This window comes from Taudactylus pleione, unplaced genomic scaffold (assembly GCF_031769625.1).
Source record: "Taudactylus pleione unplaced genomic scaffold, aTauple2 ptg000428l, whole genome shotgun sequence".
Lineage (NCBI taxonomy): Eukaryota > Metazoa > Chordata > Amphibia > Anura > Myobatrachidae > Taudactylus > Taudactylus pleione.
In genome coordinates this window covers 1,212,815-1,231,821 of record NW_028284830.1, presented here as the reverse complement: position 1 = coordinate 1,231,821, position 19,007 = coordinate 1,212,815, and the positions used below count along the sequence as shown (strand labels likewise).

Genomic DNA, 19,007 nt, shown 5'->3' with positions numbered 1-19,007 from the left:
TTGAAATTGAATACGGGGATACGCGAGGACGCGCACGATCAGTTTTTGCCGGCAAAACCTCTGATGATGGCGAAAAAAGTCTGGCCTCGGACTTTTCGCTTCAAATTGAATTCGGCCCAAAGGAGTAAATTTACTAAAGTGAGAGTTTTTAGAAGAGGAGATGTTGCCCAAGGCAACCAATCAGATTCTAGTTATCTTCTAGAAGTTGCCAGTTACATGTTAAGTAGAATATAACTGGTTGCTATGATCAACATCTCCTCTTCTAAAAACTCTCACTTTAGTAAACCCCAAAAGATGCCTATTTATCAACTATTATTTATGGGATATTCCCTGAACACAGGTGTTTTCGGGGGATACCAGCAAATATTAAGTATCCCCTGAATGTACCATGGAGGGACCGCAGCACGTTTCCGATATCTGCTGCAGTCCTTCCATTTCCGACACCAGCCGCAGCCCCCATACAATTCTATAGTGGTCAGATTTACTAAGCTCCGGAAAACTTAACTCTGTTACGGTAACAGCCAAACAGAAAATATAGTCACCTTGAGCAGTAACTATACGTTCCGTTTGGTTGGTTTCAAAAATTGTTTCGTCCCAACTAGACCAAGATTGTTACTAGCAAGCAGGTGATTTATATACGTATATAAATTGTATTTTAGTAGACGCCAGGTATTGTAGCTGCAAAACTTAAATTTTATTCTCTGTTACGATAACGCCAACTCCAGACGGCGTTAGCCTATGGGCTACTAACTCGCTAAATTTTTTGGAGAGGTGGCAGTCATCAATGAGGGGGCGGTAACCAATGGGCTGGCCGCGCATTTGTTACCGGGGACCAGAACCAGGAAGCGCGATAGTGTTATACTATCACACTGCTTCCAGCTCTTCGCCAGGACGTCCCCTTAGCAAATCTGCGTGAAGATACTTATATTCACTTTGCGAATTTGGGCACAATATACAGCTTGTGAAAAATCTGCCCTTAAGATTTCTATTACACTAATCTTACCGGTAGCGGCACATTCTATCTTCTGCAGATTATTTTTTATTACATTCTCTTCTAGGATCAGCAGCAGTAAAGTAATAAAACAGCAGTGCAGATCATACACCATATGGAGGATAGGCCAAACCGTGTAACATGCCTATTGTGTAACAAAGTATTGTGCAGCCTAATTACACATGAAATAAAAAGTACCACATTTAGGGGCCTATTCATCAAAGAGATAAACGGCCCGGTAACCATGCGGAAACGCTAGTGTCTGTATATTTAAGTTACCAGGCCATTCATCATCAGGGGTCCGATAGGATCCCCTTGGGATTCAGAAAACTGAAAGTTTTCGGAGTTTGCTGCCGAGAACAAGCGCCATCTTCAGACGGCGCTTGCTCTCGGCTTCCTATGGGAAGGAGTTCCGGGGAATGCGAAGAGGGCCGAGCGGATCCCTCCGCCGCCTCCTCAGTACCTCTCCGGTGGCCGGGACGACGGGGGAGCAGGTTAGTAAGGCAGCTACAGAAGTAGCTGCGATACTAACAGAGAGGACAGCTGCTTTTCGGAGCTGTTGTCCCCGCACCGAAGCAATAATGAATTGCTCCGGTGTCACATTTCCTCCACTGCAAGTTGGATACCTAAGTATCCGTCGCAGCAAGTCCAAAACGTCATCGTCGGAGGCCATACTTCACTAATGACTGTCGCTCTTACATTTAGAACCATTTCAGAGGCTTCTTTCTGATGGGGTGATATTTACTGCTTAGTCACATTCATTTTATTATTCCTAACATTAGATGGCATATCAATGCGATAACTTATCTCCGCTGCAAAGCGAAGTGACTGCAGAAATCTAATGTGACAGAGGGGGAGAAGAAACATGTCTCAGGCTATGGGGCCTATGTATCGAGTTATTTTTTTTCCATAAAATTATGTAGAAACTGCAGTCTACATCATTTTATAAACTGTTGTAGGTGTTCATTGCAGCACCCTGCCACAATCTGTGCAGTCCTTCTGTGCTCTGGTGCTTCTAGCAGCCTGGTCTGTATCTCAGCGGTTTGTTGCATCAGTTGAGTGTGCTAAATGCACCAGAGCAGAGAGTGACACCCCAGGCAGGAAAGAGGAACTGCACAGGCTGCGCAGGTGCAGGGAGCTAGAATGAACACTACTGTTGCTATGTACTAATAGCACAATGCAGGAGACGTCACAGAAATCTCCTGCAGAGTGCTGATTAGCACTGCAGATTGCAGTTCCCATTATTCTTAATGCGGACTGTGATCTCAACCCTATGCACCAAACCTTTTCGGAGTTTGACCGTTAGTTTACACCATCTTTAGTGGTGTAAACTGCTTTAGGCCTCTGGAGGCTTAGCAGCAGGAAATAGATCTTCTGACCTCGCTCACGCAGCCTCCGGCTGTCGGAGGAAGCCGACACTGTGCACATGCGCAGTGTCAGCTTCCCCCTGAGAAGTCTTCCACCAACGTGAAAGACTTCTACAGTATGCCGGGGAAATAACTCAGCAGTTACCGCAACCGCTGTCCCTTCGAGTTTCCCTTGGTACGTAACGGGGATGTTTTAATTAAACATGAAAATATCCGCTGTGATGCAGAACCTTAATAATCTCAGAAGTTTATGTTGGCATTCACAATGCCGACAATCAGGTTGATATGGTTACCATGTCCATAGTTAATTATTACAGAATGTCGACATTATGATTTATTACGGTAAGGTTAAAATGTTGACCTTCGGGTGTTGACATATTGATGGGAGGCATTATGTCTGTATACCACAATGGGGCGAGTCCTCATTGTTCACCCCTGTGCCTGGCTTTTCTAGATAAAAGGTGTTTCTGAATGTTTTTCCTTATAATCTTATCTATGGGAATGGAGAGGTATTTTAGGAATGCCCAGCTGACTGTAACCTAAAGAAAAATAAGGAGTACATAAATAATACAGTGGAATTTACAATAAAAACTATCTGCACGGACATTGAAGTACATATGAAATGGGAATCCCCGCAACCCTCCAGCATTCCTAGTATGATTCATACTTCCCACCAACAGATAACATTAATCATCCATTCAAAAAAACAAAAGAAGATTTTGGCCACAGACCTCACAGATCCAATAATACAAATATTTCAGTTTTCGGTAGCTAAAACATTCCCATGAGAAGTTCTCAGAGGCTCATAAGCCGCCCCAGCAGTGCCCTCAGCTATTCCAGGTGGATCATACACATTATAGAAAAGTGCTAAACTGATGATGGAGGATTTCTCAGCGACTCGGAAGTGTGTGGAACCTGGAACCCACCACAAGTGTTACACATGGAACGCTGCTGGAAGCTTTATAGACTTAAATACCCCAAATCTGAGAGCTTTTACAGCCATAGGGAGCAATAAATACACTGTACTCTGTATATCAGCCCACGAGGACACTGACCGAAAGTTTGCAGCACCCTTCCACCAATCAGCTGCCTCTCGGTGCCACCTGACTAAAGCTGGCCACACACTAGACCAACTTACATCCAACCAGCCAACTTGTTGATTGGTTGGAATGAAAATCTTGTAACGTATGGGAGTAACTGATGATCAGCAATTTGCTCCTAAATGCCAGAAAACAGATGAAAATGGTCGTCAGACAAGTTTGTTAAATGTTTTATCTAAACAATTTGTTCAAACAACAGTTTTTGTCCATTTCCCGGCGTTTGGGAGCAAATTGCTGATTGTCATTTACTTTCATTCCTTACCAGGTTTTCATTCCAACCAATCAACAAGTTGGCTGGTTGGATGTAAGTTGGTCTAGTGTGTGGCTAGCTTAAGGATGTGATTGGGGAAAAAACCTGAATGCCTCAACATATTAAGGAGGGGTCAGTTACCTATTGCTATAAATGTGTAGGGTTTTGACCTCTCAAGCAAAAAAAAAAAAAACAAACAAACAAAAAACTACAAGTCTGAATTAAATATTCTTTTTCAGTGCCTGTAATCTAGAGGTGCTCAAGCCTGTTATTTCAGTTGCCCTCCGCTATAACAGATAAACTACATACAAATTATTTTCTCAATTGGTGAGCGTTTCTCAGCGTGTCTGATATGTACGCACCAGAAGACACCACCCCCTTTACCGGAAACGCAAAAACTGCTGTGCTCCAGTAGAAACTTGGTTGGTCCCCCCTGGAACCACCATTACCATTATTAATGAGGTTGCCAATTTCTGAGCCCTCTAAGTATACCATATTCAGGATGTGGTCCATCTGCATTACATGAATTTATCCCTCTTTTTATACATCCCAGTACTATATATGCCTTTGATGCGGCCGTTTGGCACTCTGCGTTGCTACAGTTGTACCACGGCTTCAGCACATATTCTCATTGGTGACAACAAAACACCAAGGGGTATATTCACTAAAGTGCGGGTTTATAGAAGTGTAGATGCTACCCATAGCAACCAGATTCCAGGACCCCACACAGGTCACGTTTTCCAGTTCACCCAGCAGATGCACAGGTGTATTCATTACTCACTGACACATTTTAAAAGATCCACAGGTGGAGCTAATTATTTCACTTATGATTCTGTGAGGAGACATGGAAAACATGCACTGTTTGGGGTCCTGAGGACAGAGTTTGAGAACCTGTGTTCTAGATAAATAAATAGAATCTGATAGGCTGCTATGGGCAACAACTCCACCTCTATACACCCGCTTTTTAGTAAATATACCCGCTGTAGTGGTTTGGTGCTTCACTTTGTTTTGTAATACAGCTTTTCTCTGTGGTCCTACGGATTGATATGGGGAAGGGGCGCATACACAGAAGACTCAGGACAAACTTTAGTCACCTGCGAGCCCCAACAGAAAACCTAACACAGGGGTCTTCAACCTTGGCCCTCCAGCTGCTGTGCAACTACACATCCCAGTATGCACTGCAACCTTTTTGATGTAACAGCATGCTAAAACTATGGCAGTGCATGCTGGGATGTGTAGTTCCACAGAAATTGGAGTGCCAAGGTTGAAGATCCCTGACCTAACATAATAATTCTGAAGCTGGCAAGGCTTGCTGACACTCCGGTCGACAACTGCTGGAGAACCACAAGTTCTCATAAAGAAAAAAGTCCCAAACTAATAAATGATCGGTATGGAGGCAACTGCAGTATTCCAAGGGGGGTACATTTACAAAACCGCTGAAGAGCTTCTGAAAAATAACTGGCCAACATGCCTTATATCTATAGAAACTGTACTGTCCCCAAGATAGCACTATGCGTCTTTTTTTTTATTAATATTCCACCACAGATTAGCCAAAAGGTTCCACCATGGTGATAAAGTTGGGGTGCAGGAAGTATGACACTGGCACCATCCAATACAGATACTGCAGCGACATTATCCTGCCTCTTGCAAATCACTATTATAGTCACTATGTCATAGTGATATAACAAGGTCATTGCACCTGTGATCACCTGCCTCCCTGCTACAGTGCGTACCAGGAACCGGGGACAGGTGGTCCGTGCAGCAGTTACTCTAGTTGTTAATATGTGACTGATGAAGTTGGTCTTGCAACAGTGTATTAGAATCGATAGTCATTAAAAGCTCTGCAGCTGGAGATTAATAACTGGACAGTTAATGAGACAGATCTCCAGCAGAGAGGGCGGAAACACAAAATAATAAATTATAGCCTATGTCCATAAGGGTGTGTGTATGGAATATATATATAGCATTCTGAAAGAAATAATACAAAGCAATATTTCCATCTAAAATCCTAATAATGAATACTACCACATGTGAAACAAAACACAAGTAAAAGCTCTAGAACTGGGGATACTGGTTTGGATTTTGTTCTGTGGCATTTTTGTCACAAAGATGAAACCATTTTAAAGCTGGATTCATTCATTTAATCACACTAAAGATGTTACTTGTACGGACATCACACCTAGAATTCTCCGTCTTTGTTGAACAGGAGCTGTTGTATTAATAACGGAGAATTATACTGTGAGGGAAAGGTTTTCCTGTGCTTGCTAAAAACTCTGTTACAGATGTGTCCTCGTGCAGCTAGCGTCAATGCGTCATGCATCGCGACTTGCCTGGCGTGAGTGGGCCGTCAGGTCCCGTGCTATTCCGCTAGCGTCAGTCACCTTTTTTCGCGGAAAATGCATCTAAGTAGCAATATGATGTGACTAGGACACACCAGCAGACTGCGTGGATTAATGCGATATGTGACACTTACACAGATTCTGGTGCACCCAGATAGATATGAAGCACAACGGAACTTGGAATGAAAAAGCTGCGGCTGCTGCATTGTAACACTTCGTATACAGATTCAGAGACTAATTCCCCTTTCACATCGCAATGCCTGGTTGCACTCAGGATTTTGTTCACAGGACCATCCCGGGTGCGACCCGGACGAGACCCCTTTCAGATTGGCGGCCCGACACGGCAATAATACTGGGTCGATGACGTCACCGACACTCACTAGTGTTCACTCTAGGTCCGGCGCCTGGCAGGGCACCGAACCTAGAGAAAGGACACATCTGCACGCGCTGAAGGGGTGCTGGATCCCGAAAAGGAGCACGTCGTTAAGATGCGTCCCCTTTTCGTCACCCTTGGGGGCATGCTCAGCACTTACAAACATGCCGGGCTGCCCCCAAGCGCTACTATCAGCATGAATGGATGCTGGGCGCATACGCCTGGCATCCATTCACCGGTGGTGACCGGTACACCGCAGTTTTCCCCACCTGCAGGACACTGCGACCCGCGGGTGGGGACCGCACCCGCAGGATGTTTCAGCTGGGCGTTGCTTTTTCCCTTCAGAAATAGGGCAGGGCATGATGCCCCACTAAAACAGCCTAGCAGGAATTACTAATCATGTGTTGAGAACGGGACCCGGGTTACCCGCTCACACTGCATCGCAAGCAGGTTTGAACCCTTCACGTGACCGAGGTTGAAGTGCCGGGGTCACTCGACCTGGCTTATTTCAACTTGACCCTTTCACACTGCACAGTAACCCGGGTTATTGCAGCAAGTGTGAAAGGGGTATTAGTCACACACAGATATACAATATACAAGTGTCACACATCAAATTAACCAGCATAGTCTGCTGCTGCATCCTACTTGCATCGCATCTTATGGTGCATACACAAGGGACGATTTGTCCGTCCCGTGTGTCCCCGGCAGGGGTGTGCTCAGGGTTGTTAACAACACTGAGCAAACGCTGAACGAAATTTTGAACGATTTCATTCAGTGCCGGCTACCCTCCCTCATCCCCAAACATTATCATCAGGTTGGACAGGAGGTTTGGGCGATGAACTGCAACTACCAACTGCAAACAGGAGCGCACGTTGGTAGCTATTCATCTTTTTAGGGAAGAAACTGAACGATTTTTTGGACGACTGAACGATAACGACATCGTTAAAAAAAAAAATCGCTACGTGTGTACGCACCATTGGACGCATTTTTGGCAGAAAAAGATGCCCAGCACTAGCAGAGTCTGGCGGGACCCGGCACTGCAGAAAAGATGTTACAAGCTTGTTTATATACAGACAAGTCAGCTGTATCAGAGCTCTAAGTCAGAAATTCAATTAAGAGACGATAAGCTGCTTTCATATGAGAAGTTCTCACTTTTCTTGACAAGAGGTTATTGCCCAATTTAACTGTGAAGTTAAACACCCGATACACTGCATAGGATTTGATGCAACATTTTTCACCATTTCCTGAGCCGGTGAATAGTTGGGGAAAGTCCCTATTTTAAAGGCAAAAATGTCAACACTTGGTTCAGAACAACTGGGGCACCCTCAATGACTAATTAGGTAAAATTATTTTTTTTTATTAGCTTAGATTGGCTAATAAATCACATGTCATTTTTGTAGTGAAAATCTGCAAAGTGCAGGAAAATGGATTAACGGATGTGGGACAGGTTTATGGGGTGTTGTATGATTGGGACAGGTGTTTTTAAGACTGCAGGTGGGTGTAAAGAGGCCCATTCACTAGTGACGGATCACAGCGTTCCTGCGATTATGCAACCCGGCATCTTTGGATCGGTGAAATGCAACATTTTGGTTTTCACAGATTTGGGAATCACGATATGACCGCGATTTGCAAATTGGTGAATTTTTACATGGAGAATTTCACTGATCCTCCGTCGGATCGCGGAACATTGATGGCCGCCGGATGTCATTTCCGATCCCATCGCAGGATCCAGCAGACCGTCAGGTAGTATATGGTGGCCTTTAGAGGTGTATTTTAACTTTTTTTTTTTTTTTTTTAAAGTGACACAGACATATACTTACAGGCATTTTTAGGCACCCCTAATCTAAGTAGAGCCTACAGAATCCTAATTAAGAATTATTATGCAGAATAGTACAGGCAGCTTTCCCCATTTGCCTCTATAATTAACAAGTGTAAAAGCAGAAAGAATTATAGGGTTAAACACTTATCACCCATTTTCTAATTGGATCGTACAATAAGTTAGCACTTGTATACAGGTGTTAATTATCGGGCATTATGAATGATAAGTTAACATCCGTGAAAATATCACTTTTGCCTCTAATTGAATCTCCCCCCCCCCCCCCAAGCCTAGCGACAGGCAACCTGATACACTTCAGGAACCACACCAGGCGGCCCTCTAACATTCATAAGGGCCGCACATTGCTCACCTATGCAGCCCCATTACACCTGGACAGTCACAGGTGGTCACCCACAGCCACATTACATTACAGCTGGAGAGCCCCAGGTTGCCATGTACAACATTGTATTGTGACAACCAGAACAGAGCCACCATCTACAGCTTGCGGCTCCATGACAGCTGAAGAGCCCCAGGGTGCAGTTTCTAGCAACACCAACAGGATGCAGTCATATTATGACTGGAGAGACCCAGGTTGCCATGTACAACATGCATTGCCACAACCAATACAGAGCCAACATATTTCAGCTCCATGACAGCTGAAGAGCCCCAGGCTGCAGGTTGCTAGCAACACCTACAGAATGCAGCCATATTACAGCTGGAGAGCCCCAGGGTGCCAGTGTCTACAGGAGGTATATTTAACATTCGGCCCTTCAGCTGCTGTGGAACTACACATCCCAGCATGCCCTGTTACAGTTTTAACATGCCCTAATAGTAAAACTGTGGCAGGGAATGCTGGGATGTGTACTTCCACAGCAGCTGGAGGGCCATATGTTGAATGGTATACACAATCGGGAAACTAGCTGCCTTAATACCGACAGCCGCTTCCCGACTGTCATATCCCGGCGAAGGTGAAATGATGGGCGTCTAGATGTAGACGCCTGACATTTCCCCGACGGCGGGAGACTGGCACCCGGCACCCCGATCGAAGGGATGCCGGGCGCCGCGAGCGGAGAGCCGCAGGCGGGAGGGTTAGGGCACCCAGGAGGGAGCTTATGGAGTAATACATATATGGAGTAATACATATATGGAGTAAACCCCCTGGTCTACAGAAAGCAGTGACATCGCTGGCGAGACTCATGTAGCCATGTACAGCATGCAGAGCCACAATAACCGCACAACCGCCGGAGGCCATCAACTACAATATGCAGCCTCTAGAGCAGGCCTGGCCAACCTGTGGCTCTCCAGCTGTTGTGAAACTACAAGTCCCAGCATGCCTTGCAACAGCATTAGCATTTCCTAATAGCAAAACTGTAGCAGGGCATGCTGGGACTTTTAGTTTCACAACAGCTGGAGAGCCACATGTTGGCCAGGCCTGCTCTGGAGAGCCGCCGGTGGCCATCAACTACAGTATGCAGCCTCTAGAGAGCCGCCGGTGGCCATCAACTACAGTATGCAGCCTCTAGAGAGCATCCAACCTTCTATTAGATAGAACGCCTGGACCTGGCAGTGTATCTGTGCCTGTAGTATTGGCAGTTAATAACCGTGTACAATGATTTAAAAGTTTTACACCCAGATATTTTTTTTGTACCTAAAAATACAAAAAAAAAAAAAAAAGCGTCATAACCACAGTTTAGGAAGTTAAAGTATATGCGACGAGGCACTGAAGAGGTGGGCAGATCTGCTGGGCCAGTGCCGCATTGCCTAGATTATGACTGAAGTCAGCTTACCCTGCACAGTAGAGAAATTAAAATAAAAAAAAAAGTGTAACTGATGCAAAGTGATTCTACGGAAAGAAGGGATAGGAAGTGTAACGTGAGCATTTCCCAGCCTGTGACCTTGCGAGAACCACAGCATTACTACAAACTGCCATGACCAAACTGTCCTCCTCTGCCAACAGGAATACAGGCGTGTATATTACATCACAGGCCATGAGACTGCACGCAGGGTATCGTGAAGCCACACGCTGGTCACATGAGTCTCACCGACGCTGCTAGATTATGACAGCCAGCCTATGACTTTACTACAAGATTCTTTCAAAAGAATATGAATAATTCAGCACTATAATCTGAGCCACACACCCGTCCCCTCCCAACAAACTCACACCCATTGTGTGCTGCTGTGTGTTCACCTCTCACCCACTTACAGCTACCTCTCCAGAGTTCTCATACAAAATTATTTAAGTTCAGTCCAGACAACTTCACAGAGGTCTCCCCCTTCCCCCTTATCCTAATAAATGCAATGGTTACATAATTGCTAACTGCTGAGAACTATTAGCTGGGGTCTCAGTGATACTTTGTTGTCTCTCATATAGTTTCCTGAACAGAACCTGGGAATGAAACCAGTACATTGTAATTCTCATGTCGTCAGAGGGACTTGCACCATCTCCAAGTTCACTTTTTACACGGTTATTACTCCACAAGCTCACCAGCCCATGTCACTGTGTGTATTACTCCACAAGCTCACCAACCCGTGTCACTGTGTGTATTACTCCACAAGCTCACCAGCCCATGTCACTGTGTGTATTACTCCACAAGCTCAGCAGCCCATGTCACTGTATGTATTACTCCACAAGCTCACCAGCCCATGTCACTGTGTGTATTACTCCACAAGCTCACCAACCCGTGTCACTGTGTGTATTACTCCACAAGCTCACCAACCCGTGTCACTGTATGTATTACTCCACAAGCTCACCAGCCCGTGTCACTGTGTGTATTACTCCACAAGCTCACCAGCCCGTGTCACTGTGTGTATTACTCCACAAGCTCACCAACCCGTGTCACTGTGTGTATTACTCCACAAGCTCACCAACCCGTGTCACTGTGTGTATTACTCCACAAGCTCACCAACCCGTGTCACTGTGTGTATTACTCCACAAGCTCACCAACCCGTGTCACTGTGTGTATTACTCCACAAGCTCACCAACCCGTGTCACTGTGTGTATTACTCCACAAGCTCACCAACCCGTGTCACTGTGTGTATTACTCCACAAGCTCACCAACCCGTGTCACTGTGTGTATTACTCCACAAGCTCACCAACCCGTGTCACTGTGTGTATTACTCCACAAGCTCACCAACCCGTGTCACTGTGTGTATTACTCCACAAGCTCACCAACCGTGTCACTGTGTGTATTACTCCACAAGCTCACCAACCCGTGTCACTGTGTGTATTACTCCACAAGCTCACCAACCCGTGTCACTGTGTGTATTAATCCACAAGCTCACCAACCCGTGTCACTGTGTGTATTACTCCACAAGCTCACCAACCCATGTCACTGTGTGTATTACTCCATAAGCTCACCAACCCGTGTCACTGTGTGTATTACTCCACAAGCTCACCAACCCGTATCACTGTGTGTATTACTCCATAATTTCACCAGCCCGTGCCACTGTGTGCATTATTCCATAAGCTCACCAGCCCAGTGCCACTGTGTGCATTATTCCATAAGCTCACCAGCCCATGTCACTGTATTACTCCATAAACTCACCAGCCCATATCACTATATTACTCCATAAGCTCGCCAGCCCGTGTCACTGTGTATATTACTCCATAAGCTCACCAGCCCGTGTCACTGTGTATATTACTCCATAAGCTCACCAGCCCGTGTCAATGTGTATATTACTCCATAAGCTCACCAGCCCGTGTCACTGTGTATATTACTCCACAAGCTCACCAGCCCGTGTCACTGTGTATATTACTCCACAAGCTCACCAGCCCGTGTCACTGTGTATATTACTCCACAAGCTCACCAGCCCGTGTCACTGTGTATATTACTCCATAATCTGACCAGCCCGTGTCACTGTGTATATTACTCCATAAGCTCACCAGCCCGTGTCACTGTGTATATTACTCCATAAGCTCACCAGCCCGTGTCACTGTGTATATTACTCCATAAGATCACCAACCCGTGTCACTGTGTATATTACTCCATAAGCTCACCAGCCCGTGTCACGGTATTACTCCATAAACTCACCAGCCCCGTTTTCGCTCTACGTTTCCCTCCAGCAACAAGTTACTGTACATGAATAAAGTCTCTTAGGTTGCCATCCAGTCCCTTAGTTCCACTCCCTGAAGATATAGTGTGATTGGGCAGACCTCCCTCCATCCTGGGCACGGCACACAAACTCTGCCCGGCACATCAGTTAGCAGCATCCTGGGCCTGTCACCTCCCCACATGCCCACTTTAGTGGCAAAGAGGCACCAGAGGAGTTCTCCTGTGCCCCAGGCCAGGTGACTTGGAGCTAACAAGCCCTTGAGATGCCACCTTCGCCCCTCCATGAACCAACTTTCTTACCTGGTGTTGTGAAAAGCAATCCTGCAGCTCCAGAGCCTGACAGAGAGCGTGAGAGAGGAGAAAGGAAGGAGAGAGAGAGGGAGATCTGGGTAACCACACCCCTGTGTGACTCAACTTCGCTCCGCAAACATCAGACATCCGAGCCCCAGCCTGCTGCTGCTGCTGCTGCTGATGGTAAGAGGGAGGGCTCAGCTCAGATGATCTGGGCCTGCAGAACAGCAGCACATACATACACACACACCCTTCCTACACCACACCCTCCCTGGCTGCAGCTGTAGGAGTTCCAGCTTCTAGCCTCAAGCAATCTGACAGTGTTTCCCCCCCAATGCTGGGGAGTGGGGAACTACAAGTAGCTGCATGCCATGTCAGCACATGCTGGGGCTTGTAGTGCCACTGGTTGCTCCAACCTGCTGTGCCTTCTATTAATAGCTGCAGTTTAGGCATAATAAGCCGGTGCCACTAAGTAACAATCAGTCACCCTCCCTGGGTGCGCCTGATCCGAAAGTGGCAACAAGTGCCGCTCTGGGGGCAATCAGCTGTGCAGAGGATAATTGTGATGCTCTTTTTAGGACATACACTTCTCTCCCAGGGGGCAGGTGTGTGCCAAGTGCCGCTAACCGGGAGAATCTGCTAAGTACATGGACTTGTCATTAACCCATCTCTGGCTGATCACCTGCAGCCCTGCTCCTTCCTGAAATCTGCAGCACCAAGCAACACCAGGGCATAGGGCTTCATGCAGTTATAGTGCTGTGATTGAAAACCACTTACACTGTGCAACATTTTCCATGTACATTCTATGCCAGGTCCATACTGTTACTGGCATGCCTTTTCATGGGAGCAAATGTTGTAGTGTTAAATTTTTTTTTATTACAGTACTTTTTTTTTTATAACTAAATGTCACCATATATTATTGTACTCCCTGGCATTTTAATGCAAGTAAAAACAAGAGTGAATATTTATGTCTACACAAATGGAATTGTTACTAGTGTATAGAGGTCAATGTGTTTGGTAAAGCACAAACAACACACCTGTGCAGCGAGCTCGATTTAAATACGTGTTGTAGTAACATTAATACATGTGAAAGCATGACAATGTCAACAACGGGTACAGGTCCCTACAGTGCATTACAGTGTAGCGTCACTTGTCAGTGTTACGTCAGTGATTCAGTAAATATTTGTTGTTTATTTTTTTAAATGTTTATACAAAATAAAAAGTTGCATCGAAAAAATGTCACAGCTATTGGAGATTTTTTTAAATCACTAAAAATGCTGTATAGAATTCTCACGTAAAGTAATTTAAAGTGGCACAAAAACAGTAGGTTCACAAATGCAGGTTATAAAATGAATAAAAAAAAGAAAAGTTTGAGTGAAAGCAAATACAAAATCACATGCGTTGTTTATTTATTATTTATTTCTCCAAGGGATAAATGTATTATCGTGTGCTTGTAACCCAGAATAGCGTGATGTTTTAATGCTCCTGGGGCCCAGTTATTTCTACATCATGTAATCAGTGACTGAGGGAGTACTAAGTACAGAAAATAAAATGACTTTGTGTGGAATGCATGTCACAAATTATCTAAGGCAGGGTTTTCCCAAGAAAGGCCATCGCTTATCCCGATAGGTGAGTTATGCTGGGTACACAATGTCCGATTTTTTTGATCGGGACGAGGAACGGGGCTATTTCTCAGCAATTTGAAAGCCTCAATATCTGTGCTACACATTATTTATTAGAAGCTCCCGATTTTTCACCACACTGATTTTGCAAATGTCCGTCCACAAGTAGGATGGCATAGTGACAGGAAAACATCGGGAATATGAGCAGATTATTGAGAATGCACACTCACTGCTCCATTCTGGGAAAATGAAGCAGAGATTTTCAGTCTTGACCGACAGATCAGGTAATCGAAGTATTTGTGTTTGTTGATGTTTTCTGTTTTATCGGAAAAACGCTGAAACGGTCGTTCATAGACACTATACAATAAATGAGGCCAATCACCCGATTATTGGCAAATCGGCCCAACAATTGTATAATGTGTACTTGTCTGTATGACCTAGTTGGTCGTTACCCAAAGAAAGATCTGGTAAACCTGTTGAATGTACCATATTGATATAAATAACTGTTAATACCTAAAATAAACAACACATATACTGCAGCACTTTATAGAGTTATTTGGTTACTCCCATCTACACAGTAGGGTTACTTTTTTTGCTGGAGGCTAACTAGCCCTACAGTATGTTTTTTTGGCTTGAGGGGGGAAACCAGAATGTCTGAAGGCAGCACAGGGAGAACATACAAACCCCACACAAATAGGGCCTTGGTAGGAACTGAACCCAAGACCTCAGTGCTGTGAAGCAGTAAGCTATTTATTGCGCCATGTTGTACATATGAGATGTAGACATCATGTTGACAGCCAAAAGGTCGACACATAATGTTGATTGTCATGTTGACACCGTACATGTTGACAGTTAAAATGTTGACAATATAAATTTTACAGTTGGGCTCAAAATTGGGTGTCGACATTATGTACCGCTCAACATTTTCAACATGTCGGCATTTTATCAGTGTCAACATTTTGCCAGTTGACATTGTGGTTGTCGACATTCAGAATAGGTTGAAATTTGTTTCTGTCGACATGTTGTACCTGTCGACATTATGGTGTCTATATAATGACTGTAGATATAACATACGCTTATCTGGGTGTTATGGTCACTAATATAGCAATATATATTATCCATGTCCTGTATTGTATTGTTCTGTAAGTCGCTTGTCTACAACTTCCTTATGTGCTTTGTAAGGCGCTGCGGAACATTTGTGGCGCCATATAAATAAATGATAATAATAATAACACCGAACCCAAATTATATTCAATAAATACGGACACGTGTACAACATGAGTACTGCGCCATACATGAGCTGAGTAACCCCGAGTTCTAGGCGTGCACATGTATATGGGAAAGGTTATCTATTCTGTGTTTACATTGTCTTGTCCCCAACCCACTCCTGAAACAGGAGAGTGGAAGTCTTCAATATCTGCAGCTCGCCCTCATAACATTACACATTCCACAGTCACAGAGTGACAAGCACCACACTCCTTGACACAAATACCTCTCTCTTCTGCCCCCTCCCCTGTGTCAGAGTAAGTGGGCTGCAGCTCTCACACCCTCCAAGTGTGTTAAAGGTCTAGTGCGGAACATTCCTGGTATCCTAGGGGATGGGGCAGACAGCCAAGACTAGGGTTAAGGTGTGTTGTACATGAAGGGGGGAGGGAGGTTAAAGGTATGTGCCTGTCTGTGATGGGTGGGAGAGAATGAGAGAGTTGTGTCTGTATATGTGTGTGTGTGGGGACCAGGGGAGGAATGTATGAGCTTGACAGTGTAGGGAGGAGACATCTGATCACTATACAGTCAGTCCCATTGTTCTGAGGACAAGGAAATGTAACACTGCTCCATTATATAGATGTAATGCCATATTCGGAGATCTAAAGAACAGTAACCAGTCTGTGTGCAATGGATACAGCACAGAATAGTCAGCATTAATATGAGACTGCACACACAACACTCCGTACAGCCAGTAGTGCCTGTCCTGACCGACACCAGCAACACAATCTTCTCTCTCAATAACTCTCCAGCAGGCCCTGGTGTTGGATATACTACTCATACACTGTCTGCCAAATGGGGGTCCTGATCTCAAGACACCCAGCGCAGCACCCTGCCCTGCTCAGCGAGCAAGTCACAGGGTCTGGAGCTCATACTATTAGCTGTGTCCGGCACTGGGGATTAGATAAACTTCTTTAAAGGGAAGCTAACCATATAGTCGCTCCAATAGGCATCATACACATTATCTATGTCACTAGGTCAAACATTAAAGGTGCGTACACACTAGGCAATATCACTGAGCGATTGCACGATTACGACATCCTAATCGTGCAATCGCTCAGTAATCGTGCACAAATCGTGCAGTATAATGTCGGAAACGGCCAGCGATGCGCACTCCCGCTGGTCGTTTCAGACATCTATCATCGCCTGAACATGCAGGACAATCTGCCGATAACGACAGATTGTGCATGTTCAGGAATGATGGAGGGTGCCTGCACTGACCGACATATCGTTCATTGTATGCACTACAGGGGATCAGGAACGACTGTATGATTACTATGTCGTTATCGTACTGTCTTTCCTAATCGACTAGTGTGTACGCACCTTTATTTATTGACCTTGGTTAGTTGCAAAAATTAGGTGACTATCTCATCTTTCTTCTTGGCCAACACCATTGCGCTAAAACGTCTTCTTGTCTGGTGGATGCACCAACTATCCAGTCTCACATTACACTAATCGCTGGAATTTGACCTAAATTTTTCTCTCGAAAGAAAAAATGGAAAAACATTGTTTTCTATATGACATATATAGAGGTGTATATGCCTGATATACATATCTGCTAGAGCACAAGCAGCAATGGGGAAGTGGGATAACTGACCACAATCTGCTACTTCCCTGAAGCTAGTGTCACAGGAAGCTCACATGGTGATGCACCGTAGGGCACTGTAGCTCTAAGTGCTCTGCATGAGTGGCCAAACAGCACCTATTACCAGAGCCCGAATGATCTGTTGACGGCCTTGATTATGGCTTCTGATGAGATTCTGGTTGTTTTTAACAGAGAATATGTTCATCTACCTTACATGGAGTGGTGGCAGCCATCTTGTGAGCTGAACCAATTTTCATAATGCAGCCAATCAATTCACTAGAAACTAGTGGCTTATACTTCAATATCATAAATTCTTAGTAATATGATAGGCACAAATAGGCTGATGTCTCAATTATGTCACTGTCACCAAGTCAAAAGATAAGCAAAAAGTGCATCATACCTCAGTGACATTACTAGCTTCTACTAAAATTATAAAATGTCTACTGACTCAGTGATGTCACTAGTTCCTAGAGAAACTATAGACATAAAGGGCCATCATACCTCAGTGATGTCACTAGTTCCTAGAGAAATTATAGACATAAAGTGCCTCAGTGATGTCACTAGTTCCTAGAGAAACTATAGACATAAAGGGGCATCATACCTCAGTGATGTCACTAGTTCCTAGAGAAATTATAGACATAAAGTGCCTCAGTGATGTCACTAGTTCCTAGAGAAATTATAGACATAAAGAGGCATCATACCTCAGTGATGTCACTAGTTCCTAGAAAAATTAGACATAAAGTGCCTCAGTGATGTCACTAGTTCCTAGAGAAATTATAGACATAAAGGGGCATCATACCTCAGTGATGTCACTAGTTCCTAGAAAAAATAGACATAAAGTGCCTCAGTGATGTCACTAGTTTCTAGAGAAATTATAGACATAAAGGGGCATCATACCTCAGTGATGTCACTAGTTCCTAGAAAAATTAGACATAAAGTGCCTCAGTGATGTCACTAGTTCCTAGAGAAATTATAGACATAAAGGGGCATCATACCTCAGTGATGTCACTAGTTCCTAGAAAAATTAGACATAAAGTGACTCAGTGATGTCACTAGTTCCTAGAGAAATTATAGACATAAAGGGGCATCATACCTCAGTGATGTCACTAGTTCCTAGAAAAATTAGACATAAAGTGCCTCAGTGATGTCACTTGCTCCTAAATAAATTATAGACATAAAGTGCCTCAGTGATGTCACTAGCTCCTAAATAAATTCTAGACATAAAGTGCCTCAGTGATGTCACTTGCTCCTAAATAAATTATAGACATAAAGTGCCTCAGTGATGTCACTAGCTCCTAAATAAATTATAGACATAAAGTGCCTCAGTGATGTCACTTGCTCCTAGAGAAATGATTGACATAAAGGGGTTTATGTATCAAGCAGTGAAAATTGTGGAGAAGTTGCCCATAGCAACCAATCAGCTTTGAAGTAGCATGTATCAAGTACAGTCTATAAAATAATAGGTAGGAGCTGATTGGTTATTATGGGCAACTTCTCCACTGGTCCACTTTCCCCTGCTTTTTACTGCTTGATACATAAACCCCAAAGTGCCTCAGTGATGTCACCAGCTCCTAGTGAAATTATAGACATACGGTGCATTATACCTCAGTGATGTCACTAGCTCCTAGTGAAATTATAAAGTGTCTCATGCCTCAGTGATGTCACTAGCTCCTAAAGAAATTATAGACATAAAGTGCCTCAGTGATGTCACTAGCTCCTAAAGAAATTATAGTCATGAAAGGCATTATACCTCAGTGATGTCACTAGCTCCTAGTGTGTCTCATGCCTCAGTGATGTCACTAGCTCCTAGTGAAATGATAGACATAAAGTGCCTCAGTGATGTCACTAGCTCCTAAAGAAATTATAGACATAAAGTGCCTCAGTGATGTCACTAGCTCCTAAAGAAATTATAGACATGAAAGGCATTATACCTCAGTGATGTCACTAGCTCTTACTGA

At 44.4% G+C, this 19,007-nt stretch overlaps 1 protein-coding gene across 1 annotated transcript in view; it reads right to left on the bottom strand.

The window, feature by feature from the left end:
* Positions 1–12,791, bottom strand: part of ELOVL1 (ELOVL fatty acid elongase 1) — a 28,968-nt gene extending 16,177 nt beyond the window's left edge. The window contains exon 1 of the mRNA XM_088447309.1: positions 12,589–12,791. The gene's annotated coding sequence lies outside the window, so the exon portion shown is untranslated. The remainder of the gene's footprint in view (positions 1–12,588) is intronic.
* Between the last annotated feature and the right edge of the window lie 6,216 nt (positions 12,792–19,007).